This window comes from Podarcis melisellensis (genome assembly GCF_964234715.1).
Source record: "Podarcis melisellensis genome assembly, chromosome: 6".
Taxonomy (NCBI): Eukaryota; Metazoa; Chordata; class Lepidosauria; order Squamata; family Lacertidae; genus Podarcis; species Podarcis melisellensis.
Window position 1 is genome coordinate 93,501,639 of NC_138538.1, and position 18,402 is coordinate 93,520,040.

The window sequence follows — 18,402 nt, forward strand, 5'->3', positions numbered from 1 at the left end:
CCAAAACTAAATACAGATTTTATACAACTGCCTTGGTAGCATGTGGCTTTTGTCAGGGGTTGTTCTCAATGTTGGGTTGCATCTAGAGATCTCAGACATTGCCCTTCCATTGGACAAAATGGAAATGTTCTGGTGTGAAGTGCTCCTGTTGAATGTTTCAGCCAGCCAGCTTTGCCTTATGTCAGAATACTCCATTCCGATCTAAACTCACACACAACCAGCATGGCCACAGAGCATGTTCAGTCCTTTAAAGGATTACTATTTTTCTCAAAGGCTTCTGCAAACCTTTGAGTTCTCCCAAGCTTGCTGATACCTCTCTCTTGTATATGGATGGCGATGTTTTGGCTACATAAGGACCCAGGACTCAGACAATGAGCTCACAATGAGTATAGGATACAGATCGGGTATGATATAGCTACCGGTAGGCCTGTCCTCCATGAAGCCAATCTTCTATAATATCTTTTTATTTTATTTTTAATTATTTGTCTGCGCATTTATTCCCCGCCGTTCTGCCCATCAACAGCTCACAGAGCAGCTCATGGTTGGAATCAACAACTAATACACAACCCAACGGAAAGCAGGATTTGAAATGTAATGGGGTACTTACGTTCAGTGAAGGGTGCGCTGGGCCTGCAAGACAGAACAGAGGCGATAGATAAATTAATCCCATTATTCCATTCTCTGATCTCTTATCAGCAGTGGGAAGCAGCTACGCCGCTCTCCAGGACCTAGCTAGATGTTCACCAAATTGTTGTTTGTATTGTGGCATCAGTGCGTAGATGGCACCTGGCAGAGTAACATGGGGGTAAAGAAGAACAAGATCTGCCTGAAGGAACTGGTAGCCTAAAAGCCGGCCATGGGAAAATGGAAGACAGAGGAAAGAATGGCTGGTTAAGGTAGCGTTTGAGAAGGAAGAGCTATCCTACTGATGTTGAGAGAGAGTTCCAAGCACAGAAGGCAACAAGGCAGACTGGATGGAGTCACCGAAAGGAACAAGAGGCCTACAGTTCATTGGGCTGGAGGAGCTCTGATTTCACTCATTGGCTAAAAACACTGGCAGGCTGACTCATTTCGCAGAAATTGCTTAGAAGGATACCTGCACATTTTGCTTGATAACTTTCTTTCTAAAAGGACTGAATGCTTATTGTTATTACCGTATTTTTCGCTCCATAAGACGCACCTGACCACAAGACGCACCTAGTTTTTAGAGGGGGAATGCAAGAAAAAAAATATTCTTTAAAGGGAGCGCTGAGCAGAGCCTGTATGCATCCCAGGCTCTGCTCAGCGCTCCTTTTCACGAGACGCGTGGAGTGTGTGTGCGGCGCTTGCAGGCTTTTCCCCGAGGAGGGAGAGGGAGATGTGAATCACTAAAGCCATCATCTTACACAGATTGACAGTTGGGCAACTGAGCAATCATTGTAATATATTTGTAGGTGGTTTTGTATTATATTTGATACAGCTATCAATATCTGTAATGCAATATAAACATAAATAAATTTTATGCCCTTCTCCCTCCTCAGGGAAGAGCCTCCCGCCTGCATGCACTCCGTAAGAAGGACACACATTTCCCCTTACTTTTTAGGAGGGGAAAAGTGCGTCTTATGGAGCGAAAAATACAGTCTTTTAAATGAAAGCTCAAGAATCTGGGGGCCCTGATCAGGGACAGCAGTGAAGGCCTTTGTGGGTGCCAAATGGGTGACCCTGCCTTACAGTGCAAGAGGCATTGAGGTGCAACCCTCCTGCCGCCACAGTCCTCAGATGTCCCAACAACCGCTTTCCTGCTGAATCTTTGGGGTCCTGCTGATCTCAGAGGAAATAACTCTGGTCTGGAAATGAATTTCGACTTAGCACTCTTTTACTGCTGGGGGCTCCCAAACATAGCTGTCAGCTTACAGATTTGAAAATAAGGAACCAGCAGCCTCAAAAATAAGGGATCAGCAACCAAAATAAGGGATTTTCCAAGCACAGGTATGTTCAACTTCTGAGCCCCTCCGAGCCAAAGGCAGAAAGCCCAGCCAGCAGCCAAACGAAGCCTCAAGCCTCAAGGAAAACCACGGGCACCTCTCCACTGGGAAGCGCTGAGCAAAGGCGAGTCCCTAGGCAACGCAGCCAATTTGATCAGCACAAGGCATGCAAGCTCCACCCCCAGTCATTCTTAGACTTCTTATTGGGTGAGCAATGCAGCCAAGCAACACAGTTGGAGCCTCCCTCCTCCTTGGCCGGCAGGGAGGGAGGGAGAGGAGCTGCTTCCTTTGAAACCCGGGAAATTTAAGGGACATCATCAATAAGGGACAGCAGCGGAACATGGCAGTGGGATAAGGGACTGTCCCGCCAAATAAGGGACGCTTGACAGCTATGCTCCCAAATGAAGATATGACAGAAAGGGCAGGCAAGCTAAATACTTACTCTGAAACTATCTCAAATGGCACCTGTCACATGGTCCTGAGAGGTGCAGGCTGCTGTCAAAAGCTCCACATCGTCACACAGAGATCAGTCCATTTCTACAGAGGAGAAAGAAAAGCACATTAGAAACTCATCATTTCATTTACCGCAGAATCCAGAAATTAGGTTTACCAAATGGCTGCTTTTCCCCAGGCCCAACTTTGGACAAAAACATTGCCTTGTGAACGTTTTAAGAATACTGGTATTTTCCCTGATTTTTTTTTAAAATGCACATAGTTAAAAAATATATGCATCCTAAAACAATTCCGCTTGGCAGATTTTCTGTTCCATTGTTTGGTTTGGTCAGGACTGAACATGCCTGGACTTTTACACACATGTAGCCTGCTGCCTTTATATGCAGCAGATGAAGGTGGCCATTTTGCAACATACAATCCAGGGTGTACATTCTTTGCAGTGGGTGCAAATGTGAATCACTAAAGCCATCATCTTACACAGATTGACAGTTGGGCATCTGAGCAATCATTGTAATATATTTGTAGGTGGTTTTGTATTATATTTGATATAGCTATCAATATCTGTAATGCAATATAAACACAATTTTTTGTAAAAAACAACAACGGATAAACATGTTAAGCTGCACAAAGGAGGTTACACGAATGTAATAGTCACCTACAGTCTACTATCTGTAACATGGGTAGGCAAACTAAGGCCCGGGGGCTGGATTCGGCCCAATCGCCTTCTCAATCCGGCCCGCGGATGGTCCGGGAATCAGTGTGTTTTTACATGAGTAGAATGTGTCCTTTTATTTAAAATGCACCTCTGGCTTATTTGTGGGGCATAGGAATTTGTTCTCCCCCCCCCAAAAAAAATATCTAGTCTGGTACCCCACAAGGTCTGAAGGACAGTGGACAGGCCCCCTGCTGAAAAGGTTTGCTGACCTCTGATCTGTAACATCAACCTCCTCCACCCCAACCTAGGACTCAGCTATACAGCAGCAAATAAGACGTTGTAAGTGTGGATTATACAAATCTGACACTAGATGGCGATGGTGAGCTGTGGCAAATTCAATATATTTTTCAAAACGTTGTTTTAAAAAGTATTTTCACAGCGGTTTTTTAATATGTGGCTAGATTCCACCCTAGGTATGTTACGCTGTGAGGTTTTTTTGTGTATATTTTTTTTAAAAAAGCAATCTTGCACGGCTCATGTTCATTTCAATGAGGTTGTGCCCCAGATTCTCAGTTAGAACTATAAGTACTTTAATTGAAAATCTAGATCGCAACCTCCACTGGGAGGAGCTCCACTGAAATGAATGAGAGCCGAGCAGTTCATCCTAACCCTTCTCTAGCAGGAAAACCTCTCCCACCCCCTTTTTTGATTCTCTTTCTGAAAGACTGCCACCATCCTCTTGGAGTCTGTGCAGGAAAACATCAAGCGACAGTGACTTTGGGGACCTGTTTGGCATACATTTCAGCTACATTGGAATGGGCTGGAGCTAATGGAAGGGGTGAAGGAAGCAAGGAAAGTGCTTACATTTCTAGGCTGACTGACACAGTCCCACACAGTGCATGTCAACTTCATTTATTTCCTAGTACTGCAAAAGTTGGCCCCAGCTGATGTAGTCACATTTAATTAACAATCCTTCCTTCTTGTTGAGTCACACTCACAAACTGAAGGGCCTGATTTCCTTCCTATCGGACTCAATTAAACTTTCCCTTGCAGTTTATTTATTAACTCATGAAACGGATTGAGCAGCCCAGATGACAGAAACAGCAAACTGGCCCCTCATCTCCCTAAGGAACAGAATTCTTCATTTCTCACAAGGGATAAAATGCCCAAGTTGGGTGTTCCCATTACAAAACAAAACAAAACCAAAACCCACACCTGTACATCCCATCTTCAGAAGTGAAAATTATAAACTGTGCATAAACTTCTGCCATGCATTAACAATATGCTAAGCTTGCTGGGTGACGCGGGTGGCGCTGTGGGTTAAACCACAGAGCCTAGGACTTGCCGATCAGAAGGTCGGTGGTTCGAATCCACGGGGTGAGCTCCCGTTGCTCGGTCCCTGCTCCTGCCAACCTAGCAGTTTGAAAGCACGTCAAAGTGCAAGTAGATAAATATCTAGTCTGGTACCCCACAAGGTCTGAAGGACAGTGGACAGGCCCCCTGCTGAAAAGGTTTGCTGACCTCTGATCTGTAACATCAACCTCCTCCACCCCAACCTAGGACTCAGCTAGGACTCGGCGGGAAGGTAAACAACATTTCCGTGCGCTGCTCTAGTTCGCCAGAAGCGGCTTAGTCATGCTGGCCACATGACCTGGAAGCTGGCTCTCTCGGCCAGTAAAGCGAGATGAGCGCCTCAACCCCAGAGTCGGTCACGACTGGACCTAATGGTCAGGGGTCCCTTTACCTTTACCTTAAGCTTGCTGGACCAAGTGTCCATCTAGCTCAGGGGTCAGCAAACTTTTTCAGCAGGGGGCCGGTCTGCTGTTCCTCAGACCTTGTGGGGGGCCGGACTATATTTTGAAAGAAAAAAAATGAACGAATTCCCACGCCCCACAAATGACCCAGAGATGCATTTTAAATAAAAGGACACATTCTTCTTATGTAAAAACACATTGATTCCCAGACCGTACGCGGGCCAGATTTAGAAGGCAATTGGGCCGGATCCATGACCCCCAATGCTCAGACCGTCACTGAAAGTGCAAGTTCCACTTAGCAATGAGGACCAATAGAACCTTCAGAACAGCACCCAGAAGGAGAGGAGGGGAGATCGTATTTCCCTCTGTATTATACATGGAAAAAGTAAGATAATTTTGACACATTTCTTCAGTGTGGGGTCTTAAAAACACATTTTTGAGCGTGAGGAATTCAATCTGCTTGACCGCACAACATTATTTTTGTGACTGCACAAAATTTAGCTTTGTAAGTCTACATTTGGCACATAAACTGCTTTTCCAAAACCAAAGAAATTGAATTTTACCTTCTGAAAGGTAAAATATTAATACATTAATATTAATTCAGTGGTACCTCGGGTTACGAACTTAATTTGTTCCGGAGGTCCATTCTTAACCTGAAACCGTTCTTAACCTGAGACGGTCTTTCGCTAATGGGGCCTCCCACTGCCACACGATCTCTGTTCTCATCCTGGGGTAAAATTCTCAACCCGAGGTACTACTTATGGGTTAGTGGAGTCTGTAACCTGAAGCGTATTTAACCCAAAGGTACCACTGAAACCTGAGGTACCACTGTACCTCAGGTTACAGATGCTTCAGGTTACATACGCTTCAGGTTACAGACTCCGCTCACCCAGAAATAGTGCTTCAGGTTAAGAACTTTGCTTCAGGATGAGAACAGAAATCGTGCTCAGGCAGCACTACAACAGCAGGAGGCCCCATTAGCTAAAGTGGTGCTTCAGGTTAAGAACAGTTTCAGGTTTAGTACGGACAACCGGAACGAATTAAGTACTTAACCCGAGGTACCACTGTATATAACTGCAAGTACCTGGTAATCATTTTTAACAATTTCTACGCCATTTTACACACGTTTTACTCATCAACCAAGCAAAACTAAATTGGTAATTTATCCAAAATATATTTTGAATTCCAAATTCATTTCACAATTTTTTTGCACCCTCACTTGGGGAAATTGAAAGTTGAAAAATTCAACCTGCCCTAGCATTGATTTCTACTCTTTCTTGTGGACTGGACAGTCAGTTTTATTGGAATTTGTCTCATTGGATAACAGCCTTGTGTAGATAAAGGACTCAGCTATACAGCTGCAAATAAAATGTTTCAAGTGTGTTGTAAAGTGCAATATACAAACGTGACACTTTTTTTTCAAAACGTTTTTAAAAAAGCATTTTCACAGCGTTTTTTATGTGTGTCGATCCCACCAGAATCAGTGAAAAAATAATCAAGAGCAGTTTTGACATAATCTAGCTCAGCTATTAAGTTTGCATGCTTATATACCGTATTCAGGTGTTGGATGAATATGAGCAAGAAAACCACCATTTCAGGTGTATTTTTTAAAAAAGTTGTCACCTTTCTACCCCGCCCTCCCCCCAAATAATTCTGGTACCTTGCATCAGAATGCCTCTGACCATGTGCAAAAGTTCCTTCCCTCCAGTGCTATAAAGTTTTTCTTTTTAAATATATATATATATATATACTCCATATGTGTCTTATGTTTGTAAAGCCTTTTTCTTCATGTTGGGAATGAAGTCTGGAACTAAAATACTGATTGCACTTTGCAAATTGATACTAACAATTTTCTGTATGCCTCTCATTAATAATTCCCAATACAACAACACAGTGTGCATTTGTTCATTCATAAAATGCATACTTGCACACAAATGCACACCTGAATATAATCTGTATTAATGGCAAAAACACATTGGCAGCACTTTTTTTCTGGCACAGAATCTTCTAATTCGGCCTACACAACTGAACCTACAAGATTTTAGGGTAAAGGGTAAAGGGACCCCTGACCATTAGGTCCAGTCGTGGCCGACTCTGGGGTTGCGGCGCTCATCTCGCTTTATTGGCCGAGGGAGCCGGCGTACAGCTTCCGGGTCATGTGGCCAGCATGACTAAGTCGCTTCTGGCGAACCAGAGCAGCGCACGGAAACGCCGTTTACCTCCCCGCTGGGGCGGTACCTATTTATCTACTTGCACTTTGACGTGCTTTCGAACTGCTAGGTTGGCAGGAGCAGGGACCAAGCAACGGGAGCTCACCCCATCGCTGGGATTCGAACCGCCGACCTCCTGATTTAGTCAGGCATCAATCCTATCTGGTCTGGATGATGCATGGCAGTCTGTAAAGAGGTTAGCAAGGAGACTGGACGTAGGCTGCTCACAGATCCTGTATTATGATAGAGTCCCATGATTCTGTACCAGGCATGGCCAAACTTGGCCCTCCAGATGTTTTGGGACTACAACTCCCATCATCCCTAGCTAACAGGACCAGTGGTCAGGGATGATGCGAATTGTAGTCCCAAAACATCTGGAGGGCCAAGTTTGGCCATGCCTGTAACAGCATTAACTTCTTACCACACTGACAGAATAGGACCTAACAATACCCTGATGGAATCTCACAGAAGCCTGACGACATCCCATCAATTCAGTGTAGGAGGCACTTTCAAGATGCCTCTTTGCAGAACAGATGTCTGACATCTGTTCCAATTTTGAGTGCCCCAGACCAGATGTTGTGGTTGCACCTAAGTTGTCTCTCTCGCTTCTGGGTGTTGTTCAGTCACCCTCGGTCAGCATCCTTTTAAACTGCATTTCCGCGAGGATTTGCTCTGCAGGAAGCAATTCGTAGGAGCAAATGTTGCAGTAGCAGAATACATCCATTCTCCATATCTCAAAAAGGATATTCTAGAGCTGGGAAAGGAACACAAAACGAGAGCCAGAAATGGCCAAAGGAATGGAGCAATTCTTCAGTTTAGAAAAAAAAATGGCAAGGGGAGGCACAGCATATAAAATTATGCATAGCGTGGAGGAAAGGGACAGAAAGAAGCCCCCCCCCTCTCTTTCTCATAATAATAGAATCCAATGAAGCAGAATAAGATTCAGGACAGGAAGTGGCAGGGACAGGGAACAGTGCATAATTAAACTATGGAATTTGCCACCCCCTTAAAGGTAAAGGGACCCCTGACCATTAGGTCCAGTCGTGACCGACTCTGGGGTTGCGGTGCTCATCTCGCTTTACTGGCCGAGGGAGCCAGCATACAGCTTCCGGGTCATGTGGCCAGCATGACTAAGCCGCTTCTGGTGAACCAGAGCAGCGCACGGAAAGGCCATTTACCTTCCCGCTGGAGCGGTACCTATTTATCTACTTGGACTTTGATGTGCTTCCGAACTGCTAGGTGGGCAGGAGCTGGGACCGAGCAACGGGAGCTCACCCCGTCGCGGGGATTTGAACTGCCGACCTTCTGATCGGCAAGTCCTAGGCTCTGTGGTTTAACCCACAGCGCCACCCACGTTCCTTGCCACCCTCTTAGATGGCTCTAAAAGGGGAATTATTTGACAGAGTTAGGGAAGATAAAAGGTATCAATGGCTACTCATCATGATGGCTGTATACTGCCTCGAGGATTCCTCAGTATGCAGGATGAGTGCAGCAGGGGGAGAGGGCTATTGCCAAAATTCAGCAGGGGCTGGTGCCCATGACTCAGTGGGGTGGAATGCAGGGAGCCCAAACTGTAGGTGGAACCAAAGGCAGGCAGAGCAACCAATTGTAGCTTTGCCTTTGCTGGAAAGAGAATGCTAGACTCATAACACCTGTCAAGTTAGCGAAAATGCATAAAGTCAGTAATAATGAAATGTTGGAAATGTAAAGAAAAAGAGGGAACATTTTATCACATGTGGTGGGAATGTAAAAAGGTGAAATGCTTCTGGGGGATGATATATCATGAGATGAAAAAAATGTTGAAATATACATTCATAAAGAAACCAGAAGCATTTTTTAAGTGGGCATTGTGGGGAGTGATATAAATAGAAAGGAATGTAAGCTCTTTTTATATGCAATAACAGCAACAAGAATATTACTGGCCCAAAAATGGAAGCAAGAAGAATTACCGACGATTGAAGAATGGAGAATGAAGTTAACGGACTATGCAGAACTAGATAAACTAACAGGAAATATTCGAAACCGGCAGGACCAGAAATTCACGGAAGACTGGAGTAAATTTATGGACTACTTGAAAAGTATTTGTGAAGATCAGACGGCGTTTGTAGGTTTCCAAGAAGTTTTGTGAGGAGTATTATTGGAAGTATTGCAAAAATGGAAAAGGGGAAGGATGATTTGTTAAGAGATGTAAAGGCAATATAAAGTTAAGAAATGCATAAGAAGTGGTTAAAACTGTGGATCATCAGAGGTGCTGATGGAAGTCTAAAAAGATTGTATAAGTGATATGTTTTGTGGTACATTTTATAATTTATATGTTAAAATCAATAAAAATTAAAAAAAAAGAAAGAGGGTGCTAGACTCGATGGTCCACCTCTACCATTCTATGATTCTCCTTATTTTATGTTTTTTTCAGCTTGGTGCTGCACTCTTCAGCACACATTATAAAATATCCATCTTCATGTTTGTTTTGCTTTCATTTCTAATTCTATTCCTACAATGATTTCAAGATAAGATGCTTCAAGCCAAAGGACCATCCGCCTAGGCCAGGGGTCAGCAAACTTTTTCAGTAGGGGGCCGGTTCACTGTCCCTCAGACCTTGAGGGGGGCCAGACTAAATTTTTTTGGGGGGGAATGAATGAATTCCTATGCCCCACAAATATCCCAGAGATGTATTTTAAGTAAAAGGACACGTTCTACTCATGTAAAAACACACTGATCCTCGGACCATCAGCGGGCCGGATTTTGAAGGTGATTGGGCCAGATCCGGCCCCTGTGCCTTTGCCTACCCATGACCTAGCTAATACCTGCTTCCTCCTCAGCAAACTCACAAAACAGGGCATCGTAAAGGACAAGGAACGATACGCCATGTTGCTAGTGTCCAGCAGCTGCTACTCAGAGAGGCACACTAAGTCTGGAGAACGTATTAAGCTATGATGGTTAATGGTCACTGGTAGATTAGTCCTCAATGAATCTGTCTGATACTTACATCTTGTGGTTATGAGATCCCTAAGTGAGTTGGATTTTGTGCGAATAAGGGAGCAGTGCTATGCTCCCCAAGGATGGCAGCTGAAGCGGTCTCTCAACTTGTGAGAGGTAACTCAAGCTGTTTTCAGCAGAACCTGAACCAAATCTTATGTTCGGGGCACATCCCTAAGACTGCTCATGTGCTTTTGCCGCCACCATAGAGTTTCGGAGCCCTTTCCGCAAAAATCTGGACCCCTGATTTTCAGAGAGACAGTTGTCTCTTTTTATTCCGATTCTATTTCATGAATTAGTTGAATGATATTTCCTTCTCCCCAAGCATCCCTAACATTTGTGAAGGGGTTTTAAATAGAAATCTCAGTTCCCAGGGTCCTTTGGGGGGGGGGAGAAGACATGACAGTTATTGATATCCGGTTTATGCCAGTTTTGTGGCATAGATAGAACAGCAACTCCCTGGAGGTGTTCTCTGACCGCCCCACTCCCCAAATCTCTGACAGTCATGCACTGGGACTCCCACAACTTGCGTCACTGCGATATAGTTAGCTGCACCCCCTATTCACCAGCATCAACACATAATTTGCAACCTCGGAAGACTGTCCTTTCATTTTACCAATCCTCCTGTTCCAATCAGTAATACTGGAACTGGCAGAAAGAGGAGCAATTAGGGTGCCCCTCCTTTGGTTGCCATGGGAACTCAAGTCCCCATCTCTCTTGCAAAGTTTAAGTCCCAAAATTAGCTCCCAGTGTATGAGAGGCCGCTTCCTTCAAGAAACCGGAGCCCAGGTATCACAGTACAAGTCTATTCTTATCCTCCCTTCTGAGCAAGGAGGTGACCTGCATGTTTTGATGCAGGAGATTTATGCAGAGAGCACAGTCATTGCCTTTTTAATTTCTCTTTTTCCGTTTTTGCAGTCTTGGATTCTCTCGCAGAGCTGACCTCCAGAACGGAAAGTCCTGCCCTCAAGAGAATTCCCTTTCCTCAGGACAGACCTTTCTAGCCAGTGATGTCACGGAAGGAGGTGTGAGAATAGGAACTTATCCACCCAGCACTTCTGAATTGACAATATCACTTTTGAGCAGTTTATTGGTACAAATGTAGGAGATTTTTCATATAGACGATTGAACATTTACGGAATTAGCTGGGCCACTATTCTGTACACATGACATTCAAAGAATGTTAAGTGGGTATCTAAGACAGGATGTAGAATCTATGACAACCAAAGCATGCTTTCATCTTTTAATTAATTTTTCCAATAAACACACCCATATGCTCTTGCCACCATTCTTGCAAATAACCCCACAAAAGGTATTAACACACTGTTCTTTCTTAACTACTTTGCCTGTTTCCCATATACCTATGTCAGGTAACACATCAATAGCCTGAAAAAACTACATAGAGAACCAGCTGTCTTCTTATCTACCAAAGCTTCTCTGTCTGCTCACCTGTAAGCAACTCTCAACACGCCACAGGTAACTAGATGAATACAAAGTTTGACTTGACAATACAGGCATTCCATGAAAAACAAAAAATAATAAACTCCAAGCATAATTTTAAAATGTCTTAAACCAAATCTGTATGTGATGGGTTTAAACATGTATGATGCACTTGTAAGGCAGCCTCACTCTTCTGATGAGTGTTTATTTTTCCAGATCTTTGCCAGTAATACTCTAGCAAATGTTAAAATATTCCAGGTGAAGTATTAATGTCATATATTGCATGTTTCTCCCCTCCCTTCCAACTCCTACATCTTGGGCAAATTGCTGCACCCTGCATGGTTGTGGCAACTTGCTTTTAAATGGGCCAGCCTAGTCAATGTTGGTGACCATCAAAACTGGTGCTGCTCAAAAGCTCACTCCCAGCTCCATTTTCACGCTTCTTGCCAGGACACCTACTTGTTTCACTCCAGTTCCTGTCACTGATGTCCCACCCAACTCCCCCACCTCCCAAGTCCACCTGCAATTCTCTCCTACGTAAGGATGCTTTTAAAAATTGAAGGATGAGGAACCTGTGGCCCTCCAGACCTTGTGGACATGGCTAACAGTCAGGGATTATGGGCGCTGTAGTCTAATAACATTTGAGGGTGACAGGCTCCCAGCCCCTGCTGTAAACGATCATGTTTCTGCCAAATGCGTATGTAGTGTCAGGGAACTGCCATCGGAGAGTCAGGTGGTGGAAGGACTCAAGGAGGCTAGGAGAGCCTCGGATGCGGAGGAAGGAACCAGTAGGGGGAGAGGGAGAGTTCCTGCAGAAACACAGTCGGAGGAAGGGCTCCAAGATGTTTCCAGTGAGAATAGCGGGGAGGGCTCAGGACCTCCGCTGGGGACGCCCACTCCGCGGAGGAAGCTGTCACGTAGAGAATCTAGAAGAAGAGTCTCTGTCAAAGAACTCTTATGTTGGAGTAAATTCCGGAAACGCCCACTGACGGATTCTGTCAGCGATTGAGGTAGCCACGCGTCCATGGCTCCTCGGACTGGGAAAGTTTAGGAACTGATGGTAAAGCTTGGAGGCTTTAAACGCTTACGCACGAGCAGCCCCCTTTTCCCATTACATGTAGGTAAAGCCTTCTCATTATACTGAGTCTGTCCATGCTGAGAAGTAATCATCTGTTCATCCTGTAGAACGCCAGTGAGAGGTTGGCTTTTCTGCCACTTATAAACAGTCTGGGGAAAACTGGTTCCTCTGCAGATAGATTATGTTAGGGCTGGTTTTCTAATTGTACGATAACAATGTTTTCCAGACTATACAGCTTCAACCAGCAATTATTTTTTTTAAAATTGAGCAGCAATATCCAACGGCACACAATGTTTTCGTATCATTGTAAACCGCAGTGATGGATACCTTTATGATATTTTATACATAAAATAAAAATGAACCAGCCTTCTCAATGTAAACAGGCAGTTTTACAGAAGGCCGTTGCCAGAGCCTACAAGCAACAGAAGCAACATTATGCTACAAGTCCCTTTCATCTGATGCAGAAGAAGGAATGAAGTTCTTAAGTGGAAAAACCCATGGATGAGAAAGTGCAGGGCTTGGTGGGGTTGTCTGCTCTCAATGGTCCTCCTCCTCTTCCCTCAGGCCCTCCTGCAAAGATACACAAAATTCCTGAAGTGCCTTTGTGTTACTGCTGGTACGTCTCCTGGAGGCTGTGCCCTTTTACCCATGGTAGGTGCTGGGGGCCTACCATGGTGTGCTGTGGCTCCTGTGGACAGCTTCTTCTCCTCCTGCCACGGAGGGGAAGGAGGGTCTGTGGGATGTGAAACACAAGAGCATTCAAGTACAACATCCCTAGAGTGGACATAAAAGGGGATGTCTGGACCAGCCAGTCGGAACTTCCTGTTTCTCCTAAGCTGGGACAGACTTCCTCTGCATGTGACTAGAGGTGGGCGTGGCCTCACCTGCCCACGTAACAAAAGAGCAGGACTGGTCAGCCATCTCTCTCTCTCTGACCACATTCATCAAAGGAGCAACATCTGCTTAGCCTAAGATGCTAAAGGGACTGTTTCCTTATGGGATAGTTTCCAGGTATATTACTTTTCTAACTTAAGTCTGCCTTCTGGGATCCATTTGTGAACAGAATGTGAGTGAGTAAACTCTTTTTATACTTTTATAGAAGACTGTGCCATGTCTGTCTTTTATGAGGGACTAAAGGGGGAATTACCAATGAAACTTATTATAGAGGCTTTAGCAAGCCTGAGCAAACGCATCTGCTTTGCAAGTTTAAAAAGGGGGATGTTACTCTGCTAAATTGTAGAACTTGTTAACATAAGTTGGAAAGGATATAATCAAACAATATATCCTCTCCTGCATCCCTGAACATTCCCACAGGGCCAAAGCAGCCTCCCAGCCACGTTCGGCTCCACCCCTGGCTCCTCCTGACCTCACACATGTGGCGTGATCTTCCCAATCCTTTGGTGCTTCCTTCTGTGGTGGTCTGAGCCCAGATTCGCAAGTTGCTTCCAGCCTATGATTGTGCCACACTAGGCATGGCTAAGCCAGTCTCCTGATGCCTAATTTAATACAACCCACTAGGCAAATCTGAAAGGATATCTGTGGCAAGGGAAGCAAAGGCATCAGGTGAGACTCCAGTGGGGTGAGAAGGTGCCAAATCATCCCTTTGGTTAAATACACTGAAACCTTGGCCCTGTGGCATGCTTTGCAGAAGATGACTCGGTTGCAGCTGGACCCATTCAGATCCAGTCTGAGCTGGATTGCATTAAGGCAAAAGTCCCTCATTGGCACTCACAGCTGCCCAGCCGAAAGGCTGAGGCCTTGGGCTGCAGCCAGTGCTTTCATTACCTCTCCCTTTCTCTTTTTAAAAGCACTTATCTGAATGCCTTCCTCCTCTTCTCTGCAACCTAAGGGGAAGAGATTATTCTGGCTAGAATGAGTCAAGGACAGATTTGGAGTCATTGCGCCCAAGGCCTTCGCATTCAAAACACCTGCGACAAGCCCAGCTCTCAGCCCTTAGCAAAAGTGTGACAGCACCAGGATGGAGCAGGAAGTCATGCTCTGTTCTAAAACAAGCTTTGCGATGCTAGCGGGGAAATAGCTCACATTAAAAATAAGCTGCTGTTCAAATAGATGTAGACTCAACGCGATTGGCTGCATTTGCACCAATAATTAAGCACAGGTTTACTGCTGGAAGTCATCCAACCAGAGCAGGGTTTATAGTTCCCCCATGGTAGCTTTCTGAATGGTCAATATAAAGATGCTCCAATTGCAAGTTAGGAACCCCCCCGTAACAAAAATCCTGGCTACATCCATGCTGGGGAGACCCACGGGGCTCAATCAACTGGGCCAAACTGGTCACTTAGCGATCTAGATGGCAAGCCCAGTGCAGGAGGGAATGGAAAACACACAAATGAACATTTTATTCAGAATGACATTTTCCAAAAGACAAATGTGCCCTTGGAAGTTGAAGTTCCTTTTTCAGAATGCGATTAGGAGATTAAAATTTCGCAGGTGAATTAAAACACTTCAAATTCTCCACTAAATGTAGCCATGGAAAGCTTGGCATTGCTTTTTTCAAAGATTTCATTACTTAAAACAAGAGTCGGAAGGCATATACATCTGCCCCCAGATCTTTTCCTTTTGACAAGTAAAGGCAGAAGAGCTCACTCTTGCTCTCTCTTTCAGATGAAAGGGAACAAATGGATTTACTGCCAGTTCTGTAAGTAAATCCACTCTTGCCTCGAGACATTTTGCAATTCGCTGAATCCCCAAGTGAGTTTCCTCTTTTCCATTTCCATTTCGTTAAAAGAGGTCTCTGAGAAGCATTTGCACAAAAGGATTTATGGTGGGACCAGCTGCCAGAAGAAGTCAAACTTCATCAGCTGTGCTTTGTCCTGAGCTTTCCCTCTGTTAAGGGAAGCTGATGAAATGGAAAGATGAAAAGCTACTATGGCAAGGTATATTACACAGAGATGGGTGGAACGACTGGACCCACTTTGAACAGCGTTAAGAGGAGGATCTGGCTATGTAGACACCTGGAAAAAAGGTAAAAGCATCTTATCGGTGCTCTTTGGAAACTGGTCCATGACCCTTTGCCTTTTCTGTCACGTTGCATTTCGTCAGAAGGTTTTAAAGAGTTTTCTTGCGTCAACATCAGCAGTAAATGGGTAGGGTGAGTTCTTCAGCACGTTTTCCTGCATATCTGACTCCATAGCATATATCCAAATCTACGAAGGTTATAATTGCATCTCAAAGCTCATGTTACACTTTGAAGACACTGGTGCAATTCCATGCATCAGCCATGTGCTTGAAAATATTTGCTATGAATAAGTGTCCCACATATAGCAACCAGAAGTTACAATGGGTTTACCAAGGAGGAGTCGGGGGGCAGGAAAGATGGGAGACAGCGACTTGTGAAACATGTGACCTCGAAAAGGGCCCTGGCCGATTACTGAGTAGTTTGGAACTATGTGCCAAAATAGGGATGGTGTCAAGTCTTTCACACTTGAGTTTTGTTTGCTAATTAGCAGCCAGTGCTTCCCCCACCCTAAATAAATGTTTAGGGGGACTCTCATTTTCCTACTCATATTGAAATACTGCCCCTCAATGAGGCCAAACTTAGATTCACTAAATGTTTAGGGGTATGCGTCCCCCTGCATCCCTCCAGAAAAAAAAGCACTGGATAAGGAAGTCACTTTCAACCAGGACCATAGCTTGTAGGGAGCAGGACTTTAACCCTTTTCTACCATGGTTTCGATCTGGATTCCCTCCCGCTTCACCCCACCCCACTGCTGTTATTTGCACTCCGAGGAAAACTGTTTGGCACTCAGGGCAGCTTTCCTTGGGGGCAAATAGCAGCTGAAGAGGGTGAGGTGATCTGAATCGGGACCACACTGCAGGCAAAGGGTTAAATCCCCTTTCCCCAGATACCACGGCCTTGATCCAAATCAGCCTCCTTTGGGCAGTGACTGCTATTTAGAGCACTTCCAGGCAACCCGTTTATTGAGCATTCGTCCTGATGTACGTTTGCAGGGATGATGCTGGGTGTGTCAGGATCTTTCCTTCTGATTTCTTTGCAGCAAAGTTAGATAACATTTGTGTCAAGGCCAGTGTCAACCCACACTTCCCTCTGCATCTCCCTATCAGGTTCCTTATCTCAGGAAGTCTGATATTTTGGGGAAGTGGGTTTGTTGCGTAAGAGCTCCCAGTCGACTATAATTGTGTAACCTGAATTTCCTGGTATGTGATTGAGTTCTCCATGAAAATAGCAAGATTCTGGAAGTGCCCTTAGCAAACTGGCCTCAAACACACAAGGGTAAGTCAAATGCGTAATATCAAGTCTAGTTTGGCCCTCAGATGACCACTAGACTTGCACTTTGCCCAATAAGAAGTCAGTCAGCAATTTGAGAGGGAACTATAATGAACACTAGTTAGACTGGATGCATGTACAATAGCTGACTACTACTTGCTTTGAATGGGAGTCTGTGGTGAGCATCACTTAGACCAAATGGATGCACAGCAGCTGTTTTTATGCTGTTCCATCAGGAACCATAAGCAAATTAAATGTGTCTCTGCACATTTGGATGAAGAACAATGCTAAATGAATCATGCTGGCCTGTGAACTAGTAAGAATTGGGAAAACCCTACCTTTTCAGAAACTGCCTATCTATTTTTGAGGAGAGGTTTCTTGGTGCAGCTTTTAAGCAAGATGGAAATACAACCCATGGAATTGTTTGGATGCGGGTGGCGCTGTGGGTTAAACCACAGAGCCTAGGACTTGCCGATCAGAAGGTCGGTGGTTCGAATCCCCTTGATGGGGCGAGCTCCCGTTGCTCGGTCCCTGCTCCTGCCAACCTAGCAGTTCGAAAGCACGTCAAAGTGCAAGTAGATAAATAGGTACCTCTCTGGCGGGAAGGTAAACGGCGTTTTTATGCATTGCTCTGGTTCACCAGAAGCGGCTTAGTCATGCTGGCCACATGACCCAGAAGCTGTACGCCGGCTCCCTCAGCCAATAAAGCGAGATGAGCACCGCAACCCCAGAGTCGGTCATGACTGGACCTAACAGTCAGGGGTCCCTTTACTGTTACCTTTACTGTGGGTAAGTTGGCACTCTGAACCTTCAATTCATCCCTCTTCCCCCCGTCATCTGTAAAATTGGAGCCGCTGTCATTTGTCTATGTGACAAGACGGCTGGGAGAAAACAGTAGTCAAGGACTGTAAGAAACACGTCTCCTAAAAACATTACATTAATAAAGAAAAAGCAGGGTAGGACAAAGAACGACCTACGGTGGGGAGGCTGGGACAAACACATTTTGATGGCCAAGCTGTGCCCTTCTGTTTTTGAAAGAGCACAGGGGAGAAGAGATGCCCATTAGATTAGCAGCTTTCAAACGGCTTTGATAGTAAGGAAGGGTAATTGCAAGCCGTTGGGAGGCAGCAGCAGAGAGTGACCTTTGGTGACTTCCCTCGAGTGAGCAATGTCCAAGAACAGGCTATGATTTATGGAGCCAGGAGCTCTTTGCATCCAGAAAACTTCATTTCACAGGAGCCATGATTTGATTTAGAGTTCTGAGAACAGCATGCAATTATCCCAAGGTTCAGAGCAAGCAAGCAAGCAGGCAGGCAGGCAGCGGAGAAAGCACACAAAGAGGCTGGGGAGAGGGAAGCAGCAGAATGCCAGGCCACAGGAAGTAGCCTGGGCAGCAGCAACTGCAGCTGCAAACATCGTTTACATTATGGCACAGCCTTTGGGGGCAGCTACTACTGCTGCACGGTGACTATCTGGCTGGGATGAATTGTTCCATGAACTGCTTTGCCCTCTACAGAAAAGGGTGTGTCATCACGCAATGTTGTTTTTTTCCCTACCATCCCATTCAGGATTATTGGCTATGACTGACAGGTCTGGGAAAGGCACAATATCATGATGTCGCAA

The 18,402-nt window shown here is 45.0% G+C and overlaps 1 protein-coding gene across 1 annotated transcript in view; it reads right to left on the reverse strand.

Annotated features, from left to right (window-relative positions):
- Positions 1-18,402, reverse strand: part of FAM163A (family with sequence similarity 163 member A) — a 104,426-nt gene that overhangs the window by 7,188 nt on the left and 78,836 nt on the right. The window contains exons 2-3 of the mRNA XM_081915200.1: positions 2,407-2,501; positions 608-630 (exon numbers count right to left, since the gene is read on the reverse strand). The gene's annotated coding sequence lies outside the window, so the exon portion shown is untranslated. The remainder of the gene's footprint in view (positions 1-607; positions 631-2,406; positions 2,502-18,402) is intronic.